Source organism: Chelonia mydas, chromosome 9 (assembly GCF_015237465.2).
Source record: "Chelonia mydas isolate rCheMyd1 chromosome 9, rCheMyd1.pri.v2, whole genome shotgun sequence".
Classification (NCBI taxonomy): domain Eukaryota; kingdom Metazoa; phylum Chordata; order Testudines; family Cheloniidae; genus Chelonia; species Chelonia mydas.
The window spans coordinates 71203550-71229282 of NC_057855.1; positions in this window are offsets into that span (position 1 = coordinate 71203550).

Consider the following 25733-nt stretch of genomic DNA (forward strand, 5'->3'; position numbering starts at 1 on the left):
TGAGGTTCAGATTCATAGCAAGGATGGTGAGCTTTGTAGTTGCAAATTCAGAATTCAGTTCATAGGTCATAGTCCAATGCCCAAATCTCTCATTCAGGGCATACCAGTGTAACTGGGACCTCAGTCTTGCAACTCAAACTTCCCCTGATAAAGTCTAAGCAGATCTGAGATGACAGAATCAGGACCCAAGCATCTTTTATACAATTTCATGTCGTTTGACAAGTTGGAATTCCTCAGGGACCAAAGGGTAATTAGGATGACTCTGAAGGAGGGCCATCACCTGTACTTAGCTATACAAATTAACATAAGGCCATTTGCTTGTTCCTCCACCATTCACAGTACATTTCAAAGAGAGATGAATACAGATATCCTGTGTTTACAATTCATTTACATGATAGGATGTTCTTTTGACCTTTGAATTATCAGAATACAGCAGGTTTCAGAGTAACAGCCGTGTTAGTCTATATTCGCAAAAAGAAAAGGAGTACTTATGGCACCTTAGAGACTAACCAATTTATTTGAGCATAAGCTTTCGTGAGCTACAGCTCACTTCATCGGATGCATACTGTGGAAAGTATAGAAGATCTTTTTATACACACAAAGCATGAAAAAATGGGTGTTTACCACTACAAAAGGTTTTCTCTCCCCCCACCCCACTCTCCTGCTGGTAATAGCTTATCTAAAGTGATCACTCTCCTTACAATGTGTATGATAATCAAGTTGGGCCATTTCCAGCACAAATCCAGGTTTTATAACCCCCCCCCCCACACACACACACACACACAAACCCACTCTCCTGTTGGTAACAGCTTATCTAAAGTGATCACTCTCCTTACAATGTGTAAGATAATCGAGATGGGCCATTTCCAGCACAAATCCAGGGTTTAACAAGAACGTCTGAGGAGGGGGGGGGGGGGAACAAGGGGACATAGGTTACCTTGCATAATGACTTAGCCACTCCCAGTCTCTATTCAAGCCTAAGTTAATTGTATCCAATTTGCAAATGAATTCCAATTCAACAGTCTCTCCCTGGGGTCTGGTTTTGAAGTTTTTTTGTTGTAATATCGCAACTTTCATGTCTGTAATCGTGTGACCAGAGAGATTGAAGTGTTCTCCGACTGGTTTATGAATGTTATAATTCTTGACATCTGATTTGTGTCCATTTATTCTTTTACGTAGAGACTGTCCACTTTGACCAATGTACATGGCAGAGGGGCATTGCTGGCACATGATGCCATATATCACATTGGTGGATGTGCAGGTGAACGAGCCTCTGATAGTGTGGCTGATGTTATTAGGCCCTGTGATGGTGTCCCCTGAATAGATATGTGGGCACAGTTGGCAATGGGTTTTGTTGCAAGGATAGGTTCCTGGGTTAGTGGTTCTGTTGTGTGGTATGTGGTTGTTGGTGAGTATTTGCTTCAGGTTGGGGGGCTGTCTGTAGGCAAGGACTGGCCTGTCTCCCAAGATTTGTGAGAGTGTTGGGTCATCCTTCAGGATAGGTTGTAGATCCTTAATAATGCGTTGGAGGGGTTTTAGTTGGGGGCTGAAAGTGACGGCTAGTGGCGTTCTGTTATTTTCTTTGTTAGGCCTGTCCTATAGTAGGTGACTTCTGGGAACTCTTCGGGCTCTATCAATCTGTTTCTTCACTTCCGCAGGTGGGTATTGTAGTTGTAAGAATGCTTGATAGAGATCTTGTAGGTGTTTGTCTCTGTCTGAGGGGTTGGAGCAAATGCGGTTGTATCGCAGAGCTTGGCTGTAGACAATGGATCATGTGGTGTGGTCAGGGTGAAAGCTGGAGGCATGTAGGTAGGAATAGCAGTCAGTAGGTTTCCGGTATTCTGAATACAGAATACAGCATAGACAGGGACTGTTGATTACATTGTCCATCCTACTCATACATATGTAAATACACAAAACCACAAACATTATCTCCCCATATCTTCTGTGGGTTAATTATTTTGCAGGATGTTTAACCTTTCTAGCCATGCATCACAGGGGTGTTTTTAAAAAATCACCTTCTGTCTTAGGTAAAGTGTTGTTACTTAAAAGGATCACAAATGCCAAGAGAGAGAAATGCCAGTGAGAAAAGCAAAATCCCAGCTGCTTATTTTGGATTCATTCTTGTAAATCTTCATAACCGTTTCCAGGATATTATTATTTGTTAGCCTAGTGTTTTATTTTTTCCTAGGAAGGTTGCATTGTTCCTTGCAAATATAATACAGCAATAAAAACAGTTTGGAAATGTTTAATAGAGGTAGGTTTTTAAAAAAACTTTTCCTTGTTGACAGGTTTGTGGTGAGTTGAATGACACTAGAAATACACATTAAATCTATGATAACTCTTAATACTCGTGTTATACATATATATGCAGTCCTTTGTTTACTCTTGTGGAGTTTTTGGCCTCAGCAACATTCTGTGGCAACAAGTATCACAGTTTAATTATACATTTTGTGGAAATGTTTTCTTTTCTTGTTTTTGAATTTGCCATCTTTTAAATTTTACTGAATGGTGCCTTGTTCTTGTGTAATGAGACAGGGAGAACAGAAACTCTTGTTCTACCTTCTGTAGGTCATCTATTTTATATACTTTTTTCTGGTCCCTTTTTATTCATTTGCTTTCTAAGACGGGGTGCCCAACCTGCAGGCTGTACACAACCCAGCATAGCATTTCATAAGGCCCATGGCCTGTTTCAACACAATATACTAATGGCCAATTAATTAGTGTTTTATCATGTTAAAATTTTAGTTTACAGACGTGTGTAAATAGACAATACTGTACAGAGGTTATTTCTACCTAAATAGCTACCATGCTGAACTTAAAATATAAATCAATACAGGTGACTTCAAATCTCAATAAAATATGTAGAATCTGTTTGGCCCACTCAAGGCTGTGCTTAGGTTCATGTGGTCCTCTTGTGTAATAAGGTTGGGCACCACTATTTTAAGGTAAAGAATCCCAATAAAGTAGAGGGTCACAGACATATTGCATCTGTAGGCTGAGCTAATTCCTTCCACAAACTTTCTGTGTGTCACCCTCCATCCCCCTCTATTTCAGTGTCTTGGTTTGTTCTCCATGTCCCCCCTCTGCCACATACCTGGGGCTCTGTGTCTCCTCTCCGACTCATTCTAGTGTAATCTATTCTATTCAGTGCACGTTCTTACAGTGTACTCATTGCTACAGTATCTGAAGATATATCTTAAACTACAAAAAAAAAAATCCTGCAGCAGTGAGTCTCAGATCCCACTGACTCAGGCTGGCAGGGCTCTCACACTGTGAGGCTAAAAATAACTCTGTAGATGTTCCCACTTGGGCTCTGAAACCAGGCAATGGAAGTGAGTCTCCAAGGCCAGGATGCAATCCAAGCAGGAATGTCTACACTGCTATTTTTAGTCTCACAGTGTGAGCCTGAGTCAGTTGACCTGGACTCCGAGTCTTGCTGCAGTGGGCTTTTATTTTTATTTTTTTTTAACATTAAGCAACATGATTAAAATCTGTCACGTGTGGTTTGTTCTTTTATCCTTTCCCCAGGGGAGAACAGCATGCAGTGGAGCATCTTTTTGCAGTGTATATTTTCCCCTTTAATATACATGTTTGTTAAAGAAGGCAAGATCAAAGAAATGAGACTCAGTCACACTTGGAGCAGAAGGTGGAGAAGTTTGAAGGGCCTTCGTTGCTGGAGGTGGGAATGTTTATCACACACATTCAGACTGATTCCTGAGAAAGATCTGTCTCCCATTCATTCCCTCTTCCCCCATGCTTGGAGCTTTGTGTGCCCTAGGGTCTCCCATTCTCCCAACCCATGTAAGGGGTTCGGTGCACCCCCAATTCCACCCCTACCCCTCTTGTGCCTTATTTCTTCTTCACATGACGGGCTGTGTGTGTGTCCTCATTTCCACCTCCCCCGTGCCAGGGGTTTTTTGTGTCCTCCTGTGACAGGGTGCGGCCGTCCACTCCTGTCTTCCTGCACAAATGGCTCCGACACCTTTGGTTTGTAACCACCTCTGTGTGCTTTGTTTTTTGTTGTATCAGCCACCACCCTTTTTACAGTCCTGTGCAGCAATTCTGTTCAGTGACATAGAAATATCATCCCCTTTTGTCAGACAGGAGAGAGGGAAGAGATCCTTACATGCAGAAATGTGACTTGGCCCTGGCCTCAGCCAGCCCAGCTTCTCCCACCTGTTACACTTCCTTCCGGTGCTCCTTTTCTTCTCTTGCTGTTAATGATCTAATTAGTTTATTAGAACTCCTCCGCCCAAGATGATCTAAGTAATTAGCCACTCCTTCCCTCAATCAGGCCCACTCTGGGGGAATAAATTGGATTTACAGTGACAATAGTGCTCATTCTCAGCGCTCTGTCACATCCCTTTACCTCCTCCCCCGACACAAGAGCTTTCCCCTCACCCCCCGCATGCCAAGAACTCTGTGAGCACACCCATTCCTCCTTCCTCCCTCCACAATATCTCTACCATTTTTATATATTTTCTTTCTGTCTGGGTGAGAAGTCATTCAAGGTTTTAACATGCTAAACTCTTTTAGGATGATGAGCAAAGAGGAGATGGCCGGTATTAACTGGCTTTTTATAGAGTAGTGATTTTTTTCAACCTGTGGTTTGAGGACCTCTGGGGTTCTGTAGACTATGACTAAGATTCCCCCAAAAATTGTAGGAGTCCGCAAATGAAAAAAAGGTTGAAATCCACTTTCATAGAGAAATACAGAGCTGGTTCAAGCTGCTGTGTCTGCTAACAAGGTGTCAGGATCTTCATGTGCCCCCCATTTCCTGCTTCTCGGCTGACGTTCATCAAAATTGTTAGGGTTCTTCTCTTCTATGCTTAGAGCAGGATGCTGGAACTAGCTTGAAGTAGATATAACAAACAAATACATGATTTCTACTTTCAACACCCCAGTATAAAAATTGTTCCAGCACCCCTGGCTTAGAGTATTCCCTGAAAACTCAGAATTGATCAGATGCAGCATTCAAAAGTTAACATGTTTGTCTTCTGGCAGGCGGCCTCTCAAGCGCCGCCTCGTGGCTGTGGAGGCTCTGCAGTGCTCTGTCTCTGTGCTCGGGGCCCTTTAAGCACTCCACAAACACATTCTTCCTAAGTTCACCAGAGATATTAACATAAAAATTCTCAAGCCCCTGCTCCCAGTCTTCTCACTGGGGTCTTCCAGCCCTTCCCAGTCTAGAACCCTTTTTTCCCCTGAAAACTCAGAATTCCCTCCTGGAGTATACTCATGCCCAGTAGACTCTGTAGTCTCTCTCTCCCTGAGCTTCTCCCTCTCTGAAGCTTCCTGCTGTTCTTTTTACTCAGGTGTGTCTATGTAGGGCTGGTCTTCACTATGGGAGATTGACGCTGCTGCAATAAATTTAGCTGGTCTAGTGAAAACCCACTAAATAGACAGCAGAATGCTCTTCAGTCGACCCTGATACTGCAGGTCCCCGAAAAGAGTAATGGAAGTCGACTGGAGAGCATCTCCCATTGATGCAGCACAGTGAAGACACCGGGGTAAGTCAACCTAAAGGTACGTCGACTCCGGCTACATTATTCATGTAACTGGAGTAGCATAACTTAGGTTGACTTACCCCTTTAGTGAAGACATCTCAGGCCCCCAACTTCTATCCATGAAGGGGCAAGCCACCCTGCTAGTGTTACATACAGATAGACAAACAAAGAAATGTCATCTAGCTGAGTATAGAGGCTTGTTTTTCTTGGACAATAATCCCAGTCTTTTCATTCTCTACATATGAGAGTTTCTCATGCCCCTAATCACTTTAATTGCTATTCTCTGGGCCCCCTTTCAATCTGCAATATTGTTTTTGAGATGGGGTTCTCAGTACTGCACAGAATATTCAAGATGAGACGAGACGATTGGTTTATATAATGGCATTATAATATTTTTCTCATTTTCCATCCCAGTCCTGAAGCATTCTAATATCCTGTTTGCTTTTTTGCCTGCATCTGCATATTGAGAAGAGGTTTTCCTTCAGCTGTCTACAATGATGTCCATGTCTTTTTCTTGGGTTGGTAAAGTGAATTTAGAACCCTGTAAGGTGTATGAGTACTTTAATTTTTTCCCTCTATTGTGCATTATTTTGTATTTGTCAACATTAAATTTAATTTGCTATCGTGTTGCCAATTCACCTAGCCTTGTTAGATCGCTGAAGTTCCTCTGTTATCTCTAGATTTGACAAATGTAAATAAAGTTACAATCTGCAAATTTTGCTACCTCAGTGTTCACCCCCACCACAACTACCACCTTCCAGATAACTAGTAAATATGGTAAAGAACATCAGAACTAATTTGTACCATTGAGGCACCTTTAGCTGTTCACCTTTTGTTATGATGAAAATTGACCTTTTCTTCCTACTGTCTGTTTCTTGCCATTTGGCCTCGTTTTTGATCCAAGGCAACTGTTTGCCTTTCACCCCATGACTTAGTTTCTTTAGTAGCTTCTTGAAAAGTACCTTGTCAAAGTCCTTTTAAAAGTCTATAATTATGTCAACTGGTTTGCCTTTATCTACTTCTTAATTGATATGTTTAAAAATTAGTAAGACTAAGACTTGATTTTCCTTTGCAGAAACCATATTGGTTAGATGCTAACACGTCATGATCTTCATTGAAATTGGGTGGACAATATGCATGGCCGTTATGATATTGCAGGAACTTCCCCTAAGATTTGCTAGGCTACCAATAGATGGATATACCTATCAACAGCTTATGATCTTCTGACATTTCTATAATTTATAGATTTAGAAAAAAGAAATTATAATATCACGATGCATCTCCCATTTAACAAAGTGCAGCATATACAGTCTTTAAAATTGTTTTCTTCATTTCTTCCATTTATCCATTTTATCAGATTATACCATTTTTCAAATGACAGTACAGCTTCTTACTCTGCTTACTGGTTAATAAAGCAGAGGGTCAGCTTTCTAGTGTCAGCAGGTACTTCAAAAATTCTTTCCATTCTTAAACAGTCACTGTATTACAGTATTTTTCACATCAAGTATTCAAAGGACTTTCCCATCGTTTCAGGCTCAGCTGTGCATGCACATTTTTTTCAGCTTAAAACTGTATATTGTAGTTTTCAAACATTGATATACAGTTCCTATAAATATGTATATTTCCCACTAGGCCATGCCTACTGTATTCAGTTTCACATTATGTACAGAAAGAAATTTGCAGTTAATGTGCGCATGTGTGCACACACGCACTGACCACCACCAAACATTTAAAAGTATGGTAACTCTTTTTTTAAAGAATGACAGGAGTTCAAAAACCTTCACAGTCTGTAAATCACTTACATAGACTAAGTAGACTGAAGTTCATACTAAAAAGATAAATACATAGCTGTGCATTATATAACACTGTATTAAGTGGCAAACTCCAAGTGCTAGTGCACACAGATAGTGGTCTCAGAATATTTGATTTGAAATGTTCTAGTTAGATACATTTTGAACGCGATCATGCAAATATTTTGCACAACGCTTGTATGCGAGCTGTTTACTGTTGTTACTGTATGCGAGCTGTTTATGTATCATTGTTACTTGATCAGCACATTTAGTTAGGGTACCATAAAATGACATAATGGGAAAGGGAACCATTAAAAACAGTTTTCTGTTTTGCCTTCCCTTACTTCTGTTTCATCTGCTTTTTATTCAGCAGATAACTCTAGTGCTACCATAGAAAATTTGAAAATGCTTCTAATAGTAGGTCTAACATGGAAGTTGCTGAGCAGCTGCAACTACCATTCTCCTTTTTGCATCTCCTCGCCCCCTCCCAGGATGATGCTCACTTCAAAGTGCAAGTCATCTGACTAAAGGTGATTGGAAATAAACTTGGGTGAAGTATTCAAAAACTTCAGAAATACACTTCTTTCATATTGTGATTCAGTTTAGGAATTTTGATCAATTTAGTAATGGAGCCTATGGAATTGCATGGTGTGAGTTTGACAAAGGTCTCATTTTTCAAGTGAAAGTGTAGATGGGTTTTTATTTTTTCTGAAACTAAATTTCCTGTTGTGTTGCACACTTTTTTGGGTGGTGACTGGAGGGTAAAGTAAAGGGTGTTAAAATGGTCTGGAACAAAACTACAAATATTTTTCATTAAATATCACTTTCAAACATCTATTTTCACAATTCTAGTCAGTAAATAAGACTTGCCATGTCAAAAGAGATCAAAAGCACATCTTGTCCACGATTATTTTCCTAAGGCCTGGTCCACACAAAAAATTTAGACTGACATAGATATGTTGCTCATGGGTATGAAAAATTCACATGCCTGAGCACTGTACCTATGCTAACCTAAACCTGGGTGTAGATGTAAGTAGGCCCACAGAAAAATGCTACCACCGCTGGAGGAAGTGGAATTCCTATAGCAATGGGAAAAAACCATTTCATCACTGCTATTGTAGTCTCTGTAGTATAGACAAGTCCCTAACAGTGGTAAAGCCAGGTATTTCAGAGGAGAGCATAAAACATTATAACTCATTTAGTTGAGTAATAGCCCATATACAAGGTGTTTGGGTTTGTTTTTTTTTAACCCCATTCTGTGACGGGTACAGGTAGCTCTTGTAACTTTAACAATGGCTAATGTACATAGATGTTTAAACCACAAATGTCTAATTCAGATGTAAAACTAATTATTTTCCCCCAAAAAATATCACGTAACCATGAGCTAGAGGGAACACTTTAATTCCGGTTGAATTTAGATTTGTGAAGAACTGAAATGAAATAATTTTTATCAAGGCTCTGTCCAGGGGATAGAGAAATATTTGTTATTTTTTCATGCCAGTAATAAATGCAAAGGCCCATTCCCACCATGGGAGTGGTATAGGACTAGGGTTGTTTTTGGTCTGCTGTGGCCATCACTGAGGTCACCTTTTTGGAACGAGGAAGGAATTTTTTCCTCAGGGACCCAGTAGGATGGGTCAGGAGGCTAAGTTCAAAATGTCACAATGTAGCAGGCTCCTAATGTCTGCTACAGTGAGGCGGCAACCCTCTTTTCCCCAGTCCCTTGATCCTCATATGAGGTGAGGTCATTGGGGTTCCATCAATGGGCTGGGACCAAGTTTGAGGGATAGGGTGCTGACAGTAGCCCTCCATCAGACAGAAATAATTAAGGAAGGAATCATGACCTGAACTGTATGAGTTCCCACATGAGTTAATGAAGTTATGGCCTTAACTAAAGCACATTCCTTGCATTTTGTCTGTCTTTCTGTGTGTCCAGGACAACGCTTACCATGCCTGAAACACTACGTGCCTTATTGTCACTTTAGTCCTGCAATTTATAAATGCTAAAATTGTTTAGAATGTTTTGGATTTATTTTTTGTGTTTGAAGTTGTACAGGAGTATTACAGATATTGTGCTATCTATTTCAAATTAGCTGATACTACATTGTAAAAAAAATAATTTTAAAATATGCATTTTAACAATTCCATAGCCATATAGTTTTCCTATGATCTAGTTAATGGAGGGAAGTATTAAGAATGAATCTTCTGTCTTTGAGTCTCTATAATTGTTCATATATGTTGATTGATTTACTATCGTTAAAACTGTTGGAGTAAGTTGCAATTAAGAAGTATGCATTCTTAATGAAACTATCTAACTTCAACTGTTTCAAAAATCGATACAACCTCTTAAAGAATATGTGCCATTTGTCATTCATTACAGCAATGTGTATGACTGCGAATGTGTGTTCAATATACGTAGACTTTTGAAGAATATTTTCATGTATACTGTTCATTTTATTTTTCTGTTGTGGAACATTAGCACATCTTTTGAGAAACTATTTTGTTTCCATTTTTAATATAAACTAGCATTTTGCACTCACAATAAGCAGAGTTAACAGTAACAACCCCAACACTTCTTTACAGTAGATCCATGGGTTTGAAAAGTAAACTTTACTGAAGAAAGCAATGGTTTATCTGAATTTATCATTCTTCAATGTATTTCAAATAAAGGGTGGTGGTGTTCGTATGCAAATACTGTATCTGATTTGACATATGTAAGCCTTCTGGGATTCCAGAGCTAAAAATATGCACCTCTCATTTTCCACATTTTATCATTACATTCAGCATTATTGGTAGAAAGATTTATGGTTATTTTAATAAAAAAATTAAGTTCAAATTAACTTCATTTTTATAATATAAGTGCATCAATCAATCTTAACACAATTAAGTCTTCTGCAATTAATATCATAATTATTGAGTAGATGAAGGATCAAAATGATCTTGTTGGTTTTTTTTTTTTTCCAACATAAGAAAATAAGTCAGATGATGTCCTCTGTAGATATACTACCATTCAGCCGATACCCTAATTCTCACTTTTTAGGGGATGTCTACACTTGCAGAGTTTTTGTGCTGTAAGTTTCACCGGTGATAGGGAACCATTGAAACTAAAGTGCTGGTTTGTGTATTCAGTTCCTCAGGCATCAGTGAGCGTTTACATTAGCAGCATTTCCATCTCCGATGAAAGCAGCGCTCTAGGGCAGCTATCCCACAGTGCAGCTCTCTCCACTTTGACGATGGTCTTGTGGTCACCGAGGCACTATGGGATATCCTCCGGAGGCTAAAAGCTGTGTAAACAGGAAGAACATGGCTTCACTTGCACATCATCACAAAAGCATCACTGGTAAGAGCTGTATGCCTCTCGTGGAGGTGGTTTTCTTTTTGCGCTGAAACGTCTGAGTTTCACTGAAAAAAGTAATTAGCAAGTGTAGACGCTCCCATGGTTTTTGTGCAAAAAAGGGACTTTTTGCACTTTAAATGGCAAATGTAGACATGCCCTTAGAAATTTAACTTTTTTTTCCCAGTAAAAGTGCATATTGAATATGTCTCAGTCATAACTGAAATGTGTATGTAGGACACATTTGCAAACTTTCATAAGAATGAAAAGTTACTCTAGATGATTAATTAAAATAAAATGAATTTGTTGTCTTGTTGTTTGTAAATAGTATCTGATTAACTGTGTCCCAGAAATGTAAAAGTGAGATGTTCTTACAACTTTGACCAGAATTGTGACAGGGTGTACTAGGCCATTTGAGGCTTCCTGCTGGAGGCCTTGTGGTCCTACCATAACTTGCCCCAGAAAAGGAGCAGTGAAGTGGGTCCTCCAAGCCTGCCTAGACTGGCTGCTTCTTTGCAGCCCATCAAAGCACTGCAGGCTCAGATAAAAGAAGCAGCAGGGGAAGAGAAGGACAGTTGCTGGCTGAGACCAGAAGCGTGAGGAAGGACTGGATGGCTATGAAACTCCCCAGGTAAAGATACTGGGGGAAGAGCCTTCTGAAGCAGGGAACAGAGAACCCAAGGACCATAATCCTAAAGTAATGGATAAAGGTGTTGGGACAGAACAGGAAGCAGCCCAGGGAATGCAGCAGCAGAAAATATTAAAGAAAGCAGCATGTGTTTTTGCTATTTGTAGAGTCCCTGCATTGAGACCTGGAGTAGGTCCAGGTCCCCCCACTGACAGAGTGGCCAAAGCCCCGAGAAGGGGGCAAGTTTTGTTTAGAAACTCAAGAAAGGGGCTAGAATTTAAAGGGCTTGAAGGCGGGACTGAAGAGCCTGCAGAGGACCCACCATTTGTTGGATTTGCAACAAATGCAAAGGGGACTGGATTTGAAGGATTGACCTGTCTGGAGAGCTGGGGCAATAAGAACTGTTAAAGGTGAAGTATGTCCAGGGCAAAAGCCCTGGGGACACTGCTCTATATGCAGGCAGACAAGGTCTTAGAGCTAGCACAGAAGGGGGTGAGGACTGAGTCCAGAGACAGGGGATAAAGACTTTAACAAGGGCACAGGGTCAGGCCCCGTTGGACCTTTTACCCTGGAAGGGTTTTTGTTCATATTTTAGACAATGTGTGACTTAGCTGGAGGGCTGAGTCAATATAGACACACCTGACAGGGTTAACACTGACAGGGCACTGGGAGCAGAAAGAGAGAGAGTGTAGCGGTTCACACCCAACCAACATGAGGTGCTCATGAGAGCAGGAACAATAGGTTAAAATAGGATCTAAACTGTTTGATGGAATTATTCAGGACCATAATTGGGGTGAGATGGTCACAGTGAAAAAGAAATGCTGATTATAGTAGGAGAACAGGGCAATGACCACTAGACATCAAAATAAGCCAGGAAGATTTGATTTTTTTGACATATGAAGGGGGAACTCCATTTTTCCTCATTCATGACTGAGGCATTCAGCAGCTGAGGATCTGTCTCATGGTTCTGTTTTCAGCATAGCTCCACTGAAGTCATGAGAGCTAAGCTGATTTGCATAGGTTGCCAGACACTCAAGCAACCTCAAAATATCCCTGAAAGAAACTGGGGCACTGTTAAGTTAAAGGCAGGCAATGTCAGCTCAGAGACTAAAGCTTGTACTTTACTTTCTCCAGAACATGTCAAAGAAGAGTAGAGCCATCCATGCTGTATATCCCAGGGTTCTTGTCTAGAGCAGAACAATTAGAATAGAACTGCTGCTTGGAAAAAGTCAGTGTGCACTAGCCTCCAGCTGTACATGAAGAAAGCTGAGGGACTGTCCATACTCTTAAACTAGTAGAGGATACCAGTAGGGCATTGAAGTGTTTGCTGCTCCTTCAAACTATTGTTCAAGGGAGCACTAGGCAGGGATACTGTCTAGCTGCTTTATGGGTGTACCTTCATGTCTTTTTTCTATATATACAGCAAATGTAAGCAAAACAGGAGGAATTTGCTCAGGGATAGCTATATGAAAAGTAAACTAGACAAAAATCATTGTGAGCAGATGAAAAAGTGAAGCCTCATTTCTGCCAGTTGAAAACAGTCATTTTACCTCACAAATCAGACTGAGCTATGAAATGGTAGATTTCCACCTATGAAAAAGTAATAGTTTTGCCTAATACAAGACTTTCACCAGTTTCACTGTGAATAGATGTTTATGGCAGAAGCAAAAGTTAAACTTGGATCACATTTGTTAAAATGTATGAAAACTCTCTCTTTGCACCACTATCACACTTTCAAGTACAGAGTTCTAGACTTGAAAGGAAAGTTAAATATTCAATTTGTGTTCATGGGTGTTTGCACCAGAAACCTGATCTGAAAAGTTACACTTCCCAAATCCGTAAACACCATTGTTCCATACAGCTTACATGTCAGATCAGAATGGCTTGAATTTTGAGTACTTTCCGCAAACTGCTTGTGTAAGAGAGCTATAGAAATTATCCAGTGAACAACTTTGCTTGACTAATAAATGCAAGAAAGTTGCAATTTCTTCACATGATTCATCAATAGAATTGAGCTGTAAAGTTCATTGAATGTATTGGAGACTATCAATTACTAGGACAGCTCTCATCATAAAGTATGCCACTTTTCACAAAAGACTCAAACAGCTGTGGAATTTTTTCAATTTTATATGGAGTGGAAAACTCTGGCTTGCTAAGAATAGAAACCTAGCTGTCTGGATTTGGTTATATTTGGTAGGAGTTTACTAGGCTTCTGACTACCTAATTGCATTCTCTCTCCTAATGGAGCAGGTTTCTAATATAAAGTGTTTGTGTATGCATAGATATAATAACAAACATTTACTATTGTAACTGAATTTTCATACAGTATTGTAAAATCCATGGGCTGTAGATGAAGGACACAATTAATTTATAAATTAGACACTTGGTGAGCAGGGACTACTGCCCTGATCCTTCTGTTCTAAAAAATGGATGGGCCTTCACCACTTCAACAAAGGAAAACTTAACTAAATGAAAAGGAAGAATATAGTGGATGAGGCTGGCACCCCATTCGTGTGATTTGTAGCAATGGCTGAAGAAGATCAAGAGCCGTTTATACAACAGAGTTCAGTAAAGAAGCTGGAATAGCAGAGTCTCTAAACTCTAGTAAATTCACAGTTGCTGTATAATCTATAAAAACTATATTGTAATATTAGAAGACCTATAGTTGAATATAGCAAGCATGTACTTCAGAAACTAAACTTCATTAATATACATTTATCTCATTACCATTCTTACTACAGTAATATTATATCATAAGTTTTGTTTATGGTAAAAAATTACAATTTTATTTTAAGACTATTATAATTTCACTAAACTTACTTCTTTATTTTCCACATTGTGGTTCTACTATAAAGACTACAATTCTACTATTTTTGTTTTGTTTTTTTGCTCTGGATTTTCTATGCTGTCAGACCCTAGAGCCTGTAATTTAGCTTGAGTCCCAAGGCACTGTTTGCATACACTGATGTAACAACTTAGTTTCTGCAAACTTTCAATCAGGCAAATCTGATTCATTATACTTTGCTGTTCAGCCATTTGGGGGATAGAGTTAGTGTGTGGTGTAGCTTTGCCTTAAGTCATGCTTTGAGAGATTTCCACCTAGGTAACATGGCCTGTTTCCTTGAGAAATATACAGAATTAAAATTTCAGTATTTCTTTGAAATTGTTAGCTGTCTGCCTAACAGCAGTTAAGCCTTAAGGTGTCTGATTTCCACAGCAGTGGCCATGAGAAACCAAACACCAGTTTACAATAATTTCAGGTATGTCAAAAACAGTACTACATTACCAGCACATCTTTTTAATATCTCAAGGGTCTGTTCTACTTTCAAGCTGTCTAACTCCCTTTACCCATCTTCTTGCCAGTGGGAATCCTGGGGTAGTCATGCCTGAACCCCTCATCAGTGGAACCAGAGGGTTGGTTCCAGGACACAGGGAATGTATAGTGTACACTAGTGCTGCAAACCCAACTTTCAATTTAAAAACTGTTTACAGTCCTTGCTGTTCTAAGAGGGTCCTGAGTCATGCCTGACTAATCTAATTGCCTTCTATGATGAGATAACTGGCTCTGTGGATGAGGGGAAAGCAGTGGACATGTTGTTCCTTGACTTTAGCAAAGCTTTTGACACGGTCTCCCACAGTATTCTTGCCAGCAAGTTAAAGAAGTATGGGCTGGATGAATGGACTATAAGGTGGATAGAAAGTTGGCTAGAATGTTGGGCTCAACGGGTAGTGATCAATGGCTCCATGTCTAGTTGTCAGCCAGTATCAAGTGGAGTGCCCCAAGGGTCGGTTCTCGGGCCGGTTTTGTTCAATATCTTCATAAATGATCTGGAGGATGGTGTGGATTGCACCCTCAGCAAGTTTGCAGATGACACTAAACTGGGAGGAGAGGTAGATACGCTGGACAGCAGGGATAGGATACAGAGGGCTCTAGACAAATTAGAGGATTGGGCCAAAAGAAATCTGATGAGGTTCAACAAGGACAAGTGCAGAGTCCTGCACTTAGGACAGAAGAATCCCATGCACCGCTACAGACTAGGGACCGAATGGCTCAGCAGCAGTTCTGCAGAAAAGGACCTAGGGGTTACAGTGGACGAGAAGCTGGATATGAGTCAACAGTGTGCCATTGTTGCCAAGAAGGCCAATGGCATTTTGGGATGTATACGTAGGGGCATTGCCAGCAGATCGAGGGATGTGATCGTTCCCCTCTATTCGACATCAGTGAGGTCTCATCTGGAGTAGTGTGTCCAGTTTTGGGCCCCACACTACAAGAAGGATGTGGAAAAATTGGAAAGAGTCCAGCGGAGGGCAACAAAAATGATTAGGGGAGTGGAACACATGACTTATGAGGAGAGGCTGAGGGAACTGGGATTGTTTAGTCTGCAGAAGAGAAGAATGAGGGGGGATTTGATAGCTGCTTTCAACTACCTGAAAAGTGGTTCCAAAGAGGATGGATCTAGACTGTTCTCAGCGGTAGCAGATGACAGAACAAGGAGTAATGGTCTCAAGCTGCAGTGGGGGAGGTTTAGGTTGGATATTAGGAAAAACTTTTTCACTCGGACGGTGGTGAAGCACTGGAATGCGTTACCTAGGGAGGTGGTGGAATCTCCTTCCTTTGAGGTTTTTAAGGTCAGGCTTGACAAAGCCCTGGCTGGGATGATTTAGTTGGGGATTGGTCCTGCTTTGAGCAGGGGGTTGGACTAGATGACCTCCTGAGGTCCCTTCCAACCCTGATATTCTATGATTCTATGATTGCAGTGGTGAAGAGGGAGCTCATGTTTTAAATCGGTGTTTTCAAGCTTTTTTTTCTGGGGACCCAGTTGCGACCCAACAGAGCTGGAGATGAGGGGTTTGGGGTGTGGGAAGGGCTCAGGGCTGGGGCAGAGGGTTGGGGTGAGGGCTGCTGGGTGAGGCTGGGGATGAGGGGTTTGGGTTTGGAAGGGGCTCTGGGTTTGGAGGGACTCAGGGCTAGGGCAGGGGATTGGGGCGCAGGCTTACCTCAGGTAGCTCCCAGTCAGCGGCACAGTGTGGGTGCTAAGGCAGGCTTCCTGCCTGTCATGTTACCGTGGACCACACTGCACCCCGGCCAGCAGCAGGTCAAGCTCCTAAGCAGGGGCACGCAAGCAGCTCCGCGTGGCTCTTGCCCGCAGGTACTGCCCCCCCCAGCTCTCATTGGCCAGTTTCTGGACAATGGGAGTGCGGAGCTGGTGCTTGGGACGGGGGCAGCACGCGGAGCCCTTTGGACACCCTGCCTAGGAGCCAGACCTGCTGCTGGCCACTTCTGGGGCACAGCACGGTGTCAGAACAGGTAGAGACTAGTCTGCCTTAGCTGGACAGCACCACCAATGGGACTTTTTACGGCCTGGTCGGCAGTGCTGACCAGAGCCACCACGACCCAGTGCTTTACATTCCATGACACAGTACTGGGTCGCGACCTGCAGTTTGAAAACCACTGTTTTAAATAAAGGACATGAATAATCTCATTGAATTCAGTGGGACGGCTCATATTCCTTAAGTTTAAGCATGCTTAACCACTTCACTGGATTGGACCCAGAGTGCTCAGCACCTTGCAGAAACAAGTCCTTAGCAGACGTTTGTGCAGGGTTTAGGATTGGTCCCCAGTTCTAAAGCTTGTTTGTTTTCTTAAGGAGGAGGATTTAGGAAGTCTCTTCACAAAAAAGTATTGCATGTCAGACTTAACATGATTTTCATAGCAGTTTTTTTGTTCCTAGTTGCTATGATATAGTCAGTTATATTAGCCACTGAGACAATCCTCAATTAATTATCAGCCTTTGAAATGTTAAACACAGATAGAAGTAGGTTTGCTCCTATCATTTCAAAATAACTTATTAATGTTTTTATGGCATTAAAAATGAGCTACTTATACTAAGCCTATGATTTGAGATTCAGGATAACTTATTTTGTCCTATGAATTATATGGCAAGAAAAACGGATAGTTAATAGGCTTATCAACAGATACAATTAGTGGCAACCATTTTTACAGATGAACAAAGCTACAGCATTGCAAGTAGAATCTGTGCCAGACAACTAGAATTTGATAACCGAGCCTGTCAAGAGCACATTGAAGGTCAGCATATATGTGGATGAGACCTACAGTATAGCAAACAATTTATTGGATGATTCAGCAACACTTCCCAAGCAGTATGTCATTCATCATTGTTACAACAACTGAGAGGTATAAATGTGATTAATTTGTTTCTACTATTTTGAAGATTTGGAAACATATATCATTTTTGTTCATCAGACAACTCATTTTTGAAGTAGAGAAGAGCAATAAAATCTCTGTATTTAATAGCAATATAATTTTCAACCAACCTTTCAATCTTGGTGCCAGTCTTTGTATTTTATTTACCTTTGTATATGATCAAAATATATATTATATGTAAAATCTTCACAAATCTCCTAATATTTAAATATCATTTTCCTATGTATAACTTTAGAAGACACCATTAAGAAAGCAATGGGGTTATGTAAGGTGCACACTTGAATGTCCTTCTGTCCCACAATATTGGCTTGGCAGTCATGTCCCATTAAGAGGAATGGGTGGGGGAGGGGAGGAAGTGGGTGGGGGGCGGGGAGTGGGGGATGATGTGGTCACTCCAGCTATCTCCTTCTGTCTGCATGTGGCCAGACTCTCTTCCTTGCTGATACTAGGGTCATCTTCTACCCTCAGTTGCTGCTGTGTAAAATAGAGTCTGTACATAACAAAACAGTAAATACAAATGGCACCCTAAAGATAAGTCCTTAGGGATAAATACTATCTCATCCTACACATGCATGGAGCATCCTATCCACAGCAGACTGGTGGTGTTCAACCGCAAAGTGGGGAGGCAAGATCTGAGGTGCCCACACAGGAGTTCTCCATTAGGTGGAGATCTACTCTGGAGGGACTCCCTCTGAGTGACTGTGGAGGATTTTGAAGGCTATAGATGTGGGAAGGGCTGGGCTACTGTGACCACGACTACTCATATCCTGCCATAAGCCCCCATCCCTTCCCCCCCCCCCCAAAAAAAAAATCACAGGAGGATGCAAACTAGGCATAGGCTAGTTGATCTGAGGCATGCAGTAGCACTATGGAGTGGCTCTGCTGTTCCTCTGAAGTCCAGTAGGAAGATTTCTACTCCTATTCATGTAGGATGTATGTACAGCGTAAGGTTACACCATTAATAAGTTTTGTTGCAGGCTTTTTTAAAAGAACATGCTGAAGATTAATGACTTTTTTTAGCAAACACTTCTTCACAAGAGGATTATTGTAAGGGATAGGCAGATCTCAGAAAGTTCAGATAATAAACTGAGAGTTTGGATGATCATCTGAAACTCTGGGATCTGCAAAACTGGGAAAGAAATCTGTCATATGCTTTTTCCCAAGATATTTGATATGGTGTGCTTCTGACTGGCCTGGCAATACCACTAGTTTTTGAGGCATTATTTCAGCTGTTCCAGACATGGCAGAATCATACGAAAAAGTATCATACAAATATTAATTAAATCTGAGTTTAGATTGGCTTTACTAAGTCTTAATATTCTGCAGCACAATATAGTAAAATTATTTTTGCTGGATACAAATTTGACACCTGAGCACTGTTCCCTCTGAGCTGTGCACGTGCACACAATCCTAAACCCTGTGCACACGGCGAAACACCGTGCGCACAAAAATTTGCACAGAAGCACAACAATTTGCACAGAAGAATTTTTTTGCGCACACGGCCTGTCAAAAATTAGAGGGAACATTGCGCCTGAGATAAACTCTACATTCTTTAAATAACGCTTCCTTGCTCAGTCTGAAGCAAGTTAGCCTAGCACTTAGACATGTCCCTTTAAAAGTCAAAGCTTACTACATTAAAAAACGCAGCTTAATGGAGATTAAGAAGGGTTCCTAAATGCTGACAATTGCCTTACAACTGAGTAATTGTGGATTACTATTTGAGACTGACATGATTATAACTTTCACAATGAGAGGTAAGGAAAACCAATTTTGATTTTAATCAGAAAATGTATTTTCTGGGTTAAGTTCTGTAACTCTAACTCATAGTGATAATAAAAAATAATAAGCTAAGCGAGATCAGACTGACAGTAAGTTGGAAAAATACAGCTGCCAGGGCTTTACTTTAGCTATATTATGGCGTCACCACTAACGCCACCCCAGGTAAGTATTTGTTACGTTCATCATAAACACCATTTTTCAGGGGTTTTGCCTCACCATTTCCATTTTAATCAAGCTGAAACCTTGCTGTCTCTCTGTTTTGTGAAAGTGCATTTTAAAAATATGTATTAGTATTTAAAATAATGCCAATAAACTGTAACAGTTGATTACGATTGATCAAAAAGGAAATTAGTAATATACAGCCTTAAAAGCTACATTTCCATTCTTAAGGAAAATAAGAGTACACAATACAGAGACAAAGCATTGGGAAGGATAAATTGGTTGAACAATAGAAAAGAAAGTCGCAGAGAACTGTCACTCCTCAGGGTGAAGAAAAATGAGAATAGTAAGCCAGTCTAGGTTTTGGCATTGGGACCAGTATTTGACATAGATCTGTTCTGGGAATGGATGAAATTAGATTTTTTTAAAAAAAGGTTTTAAAGAAAGAATAGACAACTTTAAACAGAAGACAAATCTTTAACGATAACTCTACTACCAAATGCTAATATGGTACATTAGTCTTGTTTCCATTGACCCAGTTAAGTCAATTTTTAGTCTGAATGCCAATGGTTTGGATCTGTTTACTCTTCCTTCTCACACACTTTTTACATCTCCACAGTTCTCTTTAGATGATGAACTTGTGCTATATTTTATATTTATATTTAGTTTATATTTCATTGCTAAGATTTGTTTGTAGAGTTTCCTTTTATCAAGACTCCATAAAGTAGATTTTACTGTTTTTATATAATAGTTTGAAAATCAACTTCCCAAAGGAAAAAGTAAAACTAGAATCTGGTGAACTCTTTCAAAAGGTTTTTATAATTAGGCTTCAGGGAAGATTAAAAATCAGAGCTGCATTAGAGCTGACAATATGGCAATCAGATTTGATATAACAGAATAAATGACCTGAATCCATCACAGAGAATTAAGAAAATATAAATGATTCACTTATGCCCTTTATGTTTTCAGTGTAATTTCAAAACTTTATATTTTAATAGACATCCTTTATAATATCAAGTAGGATGGGGGAAGCAGAAATCACCTACATTATAAGCACTATTTGTTTTAAGGATTCACCATTTTGGAGTACTTTACAAGTGAAATATAATCAGAATAAAAAGTCTGTAAATGCTAGTGTCATAATGTGTACCTTAGTCAAGTGGCTTGATTCAGCATCCATCCTATATTGACCTTACAGTACCAGTTGTAGCTCTGAATTATCACATAAAGAGAGATTCATGCCATTATTCATGGTCATCTGGTTTAAGCATATCCTGACTTTAAATTCAAGCTCCATAATAAGATACTGACTAGTGCTCGCAAGATGTCAGAAGTGTCTTCTCTTTAAGTAAGTAATGCAGTGACTTCACCTCAAAACACTCTAAGGCCTCAATTCTGCAAAGCTTTCTTTAATTTTATGCACTGTAAGTAACCACAGAAAAGGAAGCTGAAGTATGCAAAATTCAGCACATGCATGTCTCTTCAGGCTTGGGATCTAAGACCTAAATGGTGTAATTATAAATAAATCATATTCAAGAGAGAGAAATCAGATTGAAACAAAATCAATTTCTTGTTACCCTAAAATTATTTATTAGGGGAGTCAAGCATTATTTGATGGGTAGTTTTGTAGTACTAATGAAACCATCTTATAAAAATATCAACAAAAATTAACTAGATTATATTAGAGCTAGGTATGGCTTAGGTATCTTTAAAAACAACAACAAATATTTACCATTGGAACTATGTTGAAAGACCATTTATATGCATGCATGAGCATATGCAGTAGGCAAAGATCATTTGCCAACTCCGATATTATTTTAGCTTTTGGTACATTGTAGGAAAAGGCTACAGGTATTGACAACGTCCCAGCAGAACTGATGAAATTTGAAGGAGAAATAGTAATAGATGTACTCACCAAGATCTGCCACAAGATCTGGCAGACTGGTAAGTGGCCCTCCATGTGGTCACCGTCACTAATTATCACTCTGCCAAAGAAAGGCAACCTGCAATTGTGTCAAAATTACCGGACCATAAGCTCAATTAGCCATCCCAGCAAAGTGATGTTGAAAGTCATATTGAACAGATTGAAGCTGCAAGCCGAGAATATCGTTGCTGAAGAACAGGCTGGGTTTCGTGCAGGAAGAAGTACCACAGAACAGATTTTCAATCTTCGTGTTCTATGTGAGAACTACTTACAACACCAGTAGGACATCTTCCACATCGTTGTTGACTTCAAGAAGTTTGATAGAGTATGGCATGAAGTTCTCAGGGCAATCATGAAGAAGCACAGTGTTGGTCATAAGCTTATTCTTACCATTAAACAAGTATATGCCAAGGCCAGCAGTGCAGTTCTCATCAATGGCACAATAGGAGAGTGGTTTCGCACCACTGTTGGAGTCTGGCAAGGCTGCCTTCGTTCGCTCACACTGTTCAACATCTACTTGGAGTGCATAATGACTGATGCTCTAGAAGATCACAAGTTCAGAGTCAGCATTGGGGGGCGAACAATCACAAATCTTCGGTTCGCTGATGACATTGATGGCCTGGCAGGCAGCAAAGATGAACTTGCCAACCTTGTGAAAGGATTGGATGAAACCTCCGCAAAATATGGCATGGCAATCAGTGCAGAGAAAACCAAGCTGATGACAAGCAAATGTGGTGGAATCAGCTCACATATCACTATCAGTGGACAAGAGCTGGAGACAGTGAAACAGTTCAAGTATTTGGGAACAATCATCATTGATGAAGGATCCAGAAATTCGGGAAAGAACTGCGCAAACAACAGCAGCAGTGGCAAAGCTAAAGCCAATTTAAAGGAATAAGAACATCTCCCTGGAATCCAAACTGAAACTGCTGCATGCATTGGTCATCTCCATTTTTTCTGTATGTGTGTGAGACATAGACCCTTACAGCAGAACTTGAACGGAAAATACAGGTAGTAGAGATGAGATACTTCCGTAAAATCCTGGACATCTGCTTCAACCACATCACTAAAGAAGAGGTCACAACATCATCACCCAATGCGCTGGGTCATATGAAGACTTCCTGACAACCGTGAAGAAGCGCACGCTGAAGTGGTATGGCTATGTAACAAGATCATCTGGCCTATCCAAGACCATCCTCCAAGGGACAGTAAAGGGGAAGAGAAGAAGAGGTAGACAGAAGAAGAGAAGGATTGACAACGTAAAAGAGTGGACAGGAATGGACTTCACAGAGACTCAAGCACTGACACACAATTGTCATGGGTGGAAACAATTGGTTGGTTGCTCATCAGTGATGGTGCCCCAATGACCAATGCAGTTATAGGAGTGGTGATGGTGGTGATATTGTATTAGACCTGCTAAATTTTCCACAACTCTAGAAATCAGTTCATTCCCAAAAGTTAAGTGTTAACCCATATGTTTTCATCTCTTTCTACTGAAAATGTAGCCCTAAAGCTTTAGAGGATCCTTTACCTAGAGGCTGGTGTCTGACACTTCATGAATTGTGATTAAAAAAATAGCCTGTTTGTCACTGTTCTTTGTAATTAGTATGAACATGTGGAAAATGTGTTTTTTAATATCTAGCATCTGTAAGTATCTTTTTGCTACAGAGTTTAAATGAGAATGGATTCACACTGAACCATTTTCTATTCTTGTAATAACTGATGCCAGAAAAATAGCACGTCGGGTTGTTATTGCAGGCTTTTTAATCTCTGATAACAGCAGAGGGTTCTGTATTTTGATTGACTTTTTATTCTACTTAATTCACAGAGATTAAGGAAACTATAAGAAGGGAAGCAGAATGGCCAGCCAATCAAAATAAAGAAAATGTAGAAGTTCTTAAATAAACAGGACACTATTCTAAATGATGAAAATATGTGCAGCATTAAAACTATCGTACAATAACATCAAATAGTGCTACCATGTGGCAACTGTATAAACAACTTAGAATTTTCCTCTATTCTCCTAGCATGTGACAATGATTGTGTCTTCCCTTGACACTGACAAACATCATTGATCTAGAGCGCTACTACTAGCCATCTGAATGGTTATCAGTTATAGCATAATAGATGTGTGTGGTACTGCACAGATATGAAGAGAAGATTTTAGAGTGTACATCTTTCTCTCTTTTTTGTGTTAAAGAGATTGATCAGTTCCATTGTGCATTTTGAATCATGTTAGTTTTAAGGATTTTGTTTTTATTTTTGTTTTGAATGAAGTCTATGATTTAAATTGAATCTGACAGCTTACTCTGAGATGTTAAAGTGGGGATAGGTGATTAGTGGTTAAAGGATAGCTGAAAGAAATTAGCTTTGGGGAAGCACTTGGTGGAAATGAAGTTGCATGGGGTATTGGGTTAGGGAAGCTGTTCCAGGCATAGGAAGCAACATGACTCAAAGTTGTGACTGTAAAAAGAGCCACAATGTCGGCAGGGATAGCACCATGCAAAACCTTTGGTATAAAGACTAGGAATCTGAATATGATGTGAAAAGAGAGGAAAGCCAGGGGAAATACTCAAAAGAGGGGTTTTTTTAGTCCTCTAATTCATGGTAGTGGGGGTGCAAACGGAGAACCTTTCTCAACGCTGCCTTCCTGATACTGCAAAGACTTACACACATGCTTAACTTTAACTGTGAATAAATTTAAATTTATGCACATTGCATAAAGTAAACCATGCACTCAAGCCTTTACAGGATCAGAATCTTAAATTCCTGCTTTGTAGATGTTTACTTTGGAGAGATTACTTTGTATAGTATATGGTCCGTACCAGACAAGTGGTATGCGCAGAATAGTTAGGAAGAGGTGAAAATAACCATATGAAACTGTTCTTGTGACAAAGATTTTAATGAAAATTAAAAACAGTATAAATTTAATCCATTCACAACACAATCAAGCTTTTAATTATGTAGTTATCCTTATGTGAAAACTTGGGCCCCAATCCTGTGAACAGATGCTTTGGTGCAGACGTTTACATCCATATCAGGTCCTTATGGCTTCATTAAGACTTGGTTCAGGTACAAGAACCATGGTGGTAGATCATTTCATACAATTGGAACCTGTATTCAAAGTGTTCCTTGGTTTAGGACTAGTAATGTTCCTTATCTAGACAACAGGTATGCCCATTTTCAACATTATACTGAAAATTTGCTCATTCAAAATTAGAGAACTAGATACCCAGTTATTCTAATAGGTTAAAGAATGCATTGATTTTGAGAATCTCAGATAATTATTGGTACAGAACTCTTTTTTCTCATCTCCCCAGTTCTTGTCATCATGACCTTTTATTGCTTTATGGGGGAGGGAGGTATTTTGGCTATCCAATTTTCAGCAAAAATTTTTTCCTCTAACCTGGAAAAGTTTTGGTGCATACAAATAAATTGCACATTCATGATGAAATGCATTTAACTGACGATTAAGCCACTGACATTTCTAGGTAGCAACTCATTGACTTTGAGTTTTGTAAATCTATGTTGCCTCTCAGATACTGCCATCTTTAAGAAACAACTTTCCTGCAGCACTCTTGTCAATATAAGTGAACTAACTAGTAGTAGCTTTGTGATACTTAAGTGTGATTGGTTTAGTGACATCATCAGAAGCACCATCTACCAAAGGTCAACCTTCATGGACTGTAAACCCTTTTAGGATCTATATTCCCTGGAAAGGAGGGTATTCAAATATTAATCCCTGTATGTGGATTAACTGGCCAAGCTCCTTCCCTGTCTTTTTGACTGCACCCTATCTGATCTGTCCAACACAGTATAGAAATGCTTAGCATTCAGCGTTGAATTTCTATCCTACTATCATAATCTGCAGGAAGAAGCTGCAAACATTATTATAACTCCTGGAAAGGTTCATAACAGAGTTGCTCCCTATTAATTTTTATAACTGTCACTCTTTGCTCTAATAGTGATGTTTTTTCAGATCAGCTTAAACGGGGGAGAGCAAGATTTCAGGAAGATATGCTTACTCGTGTTTAAGGGGAAATAAAGACAACCTTTTCCATTCCCTATCATATTCCTGAGCATATGTGCTTGATCACACAGCAAACTGGATGGCCTCTGCAGCTAGTCTTTATCCATAATATCAAAACATTGGTATATTTGTAAGTCCCTTTCTCACTTTATTGAGGGTGCATACCATTCTTATCACTCTTAAATGAATTTATTGCTAGTTCAGCTCTCTTTTTCTGAAGGAACTGTCAGTTTTATCACAAGTATCACTTCTTCAAATTCAGCTTCACTCCTCACTCTGCTAGGTTTATAGAATTCCCAGTGAGAACCTCATATTTGTTTCTTTCCTCCCTCTGTCAAATCCTAAAACACAAAGAC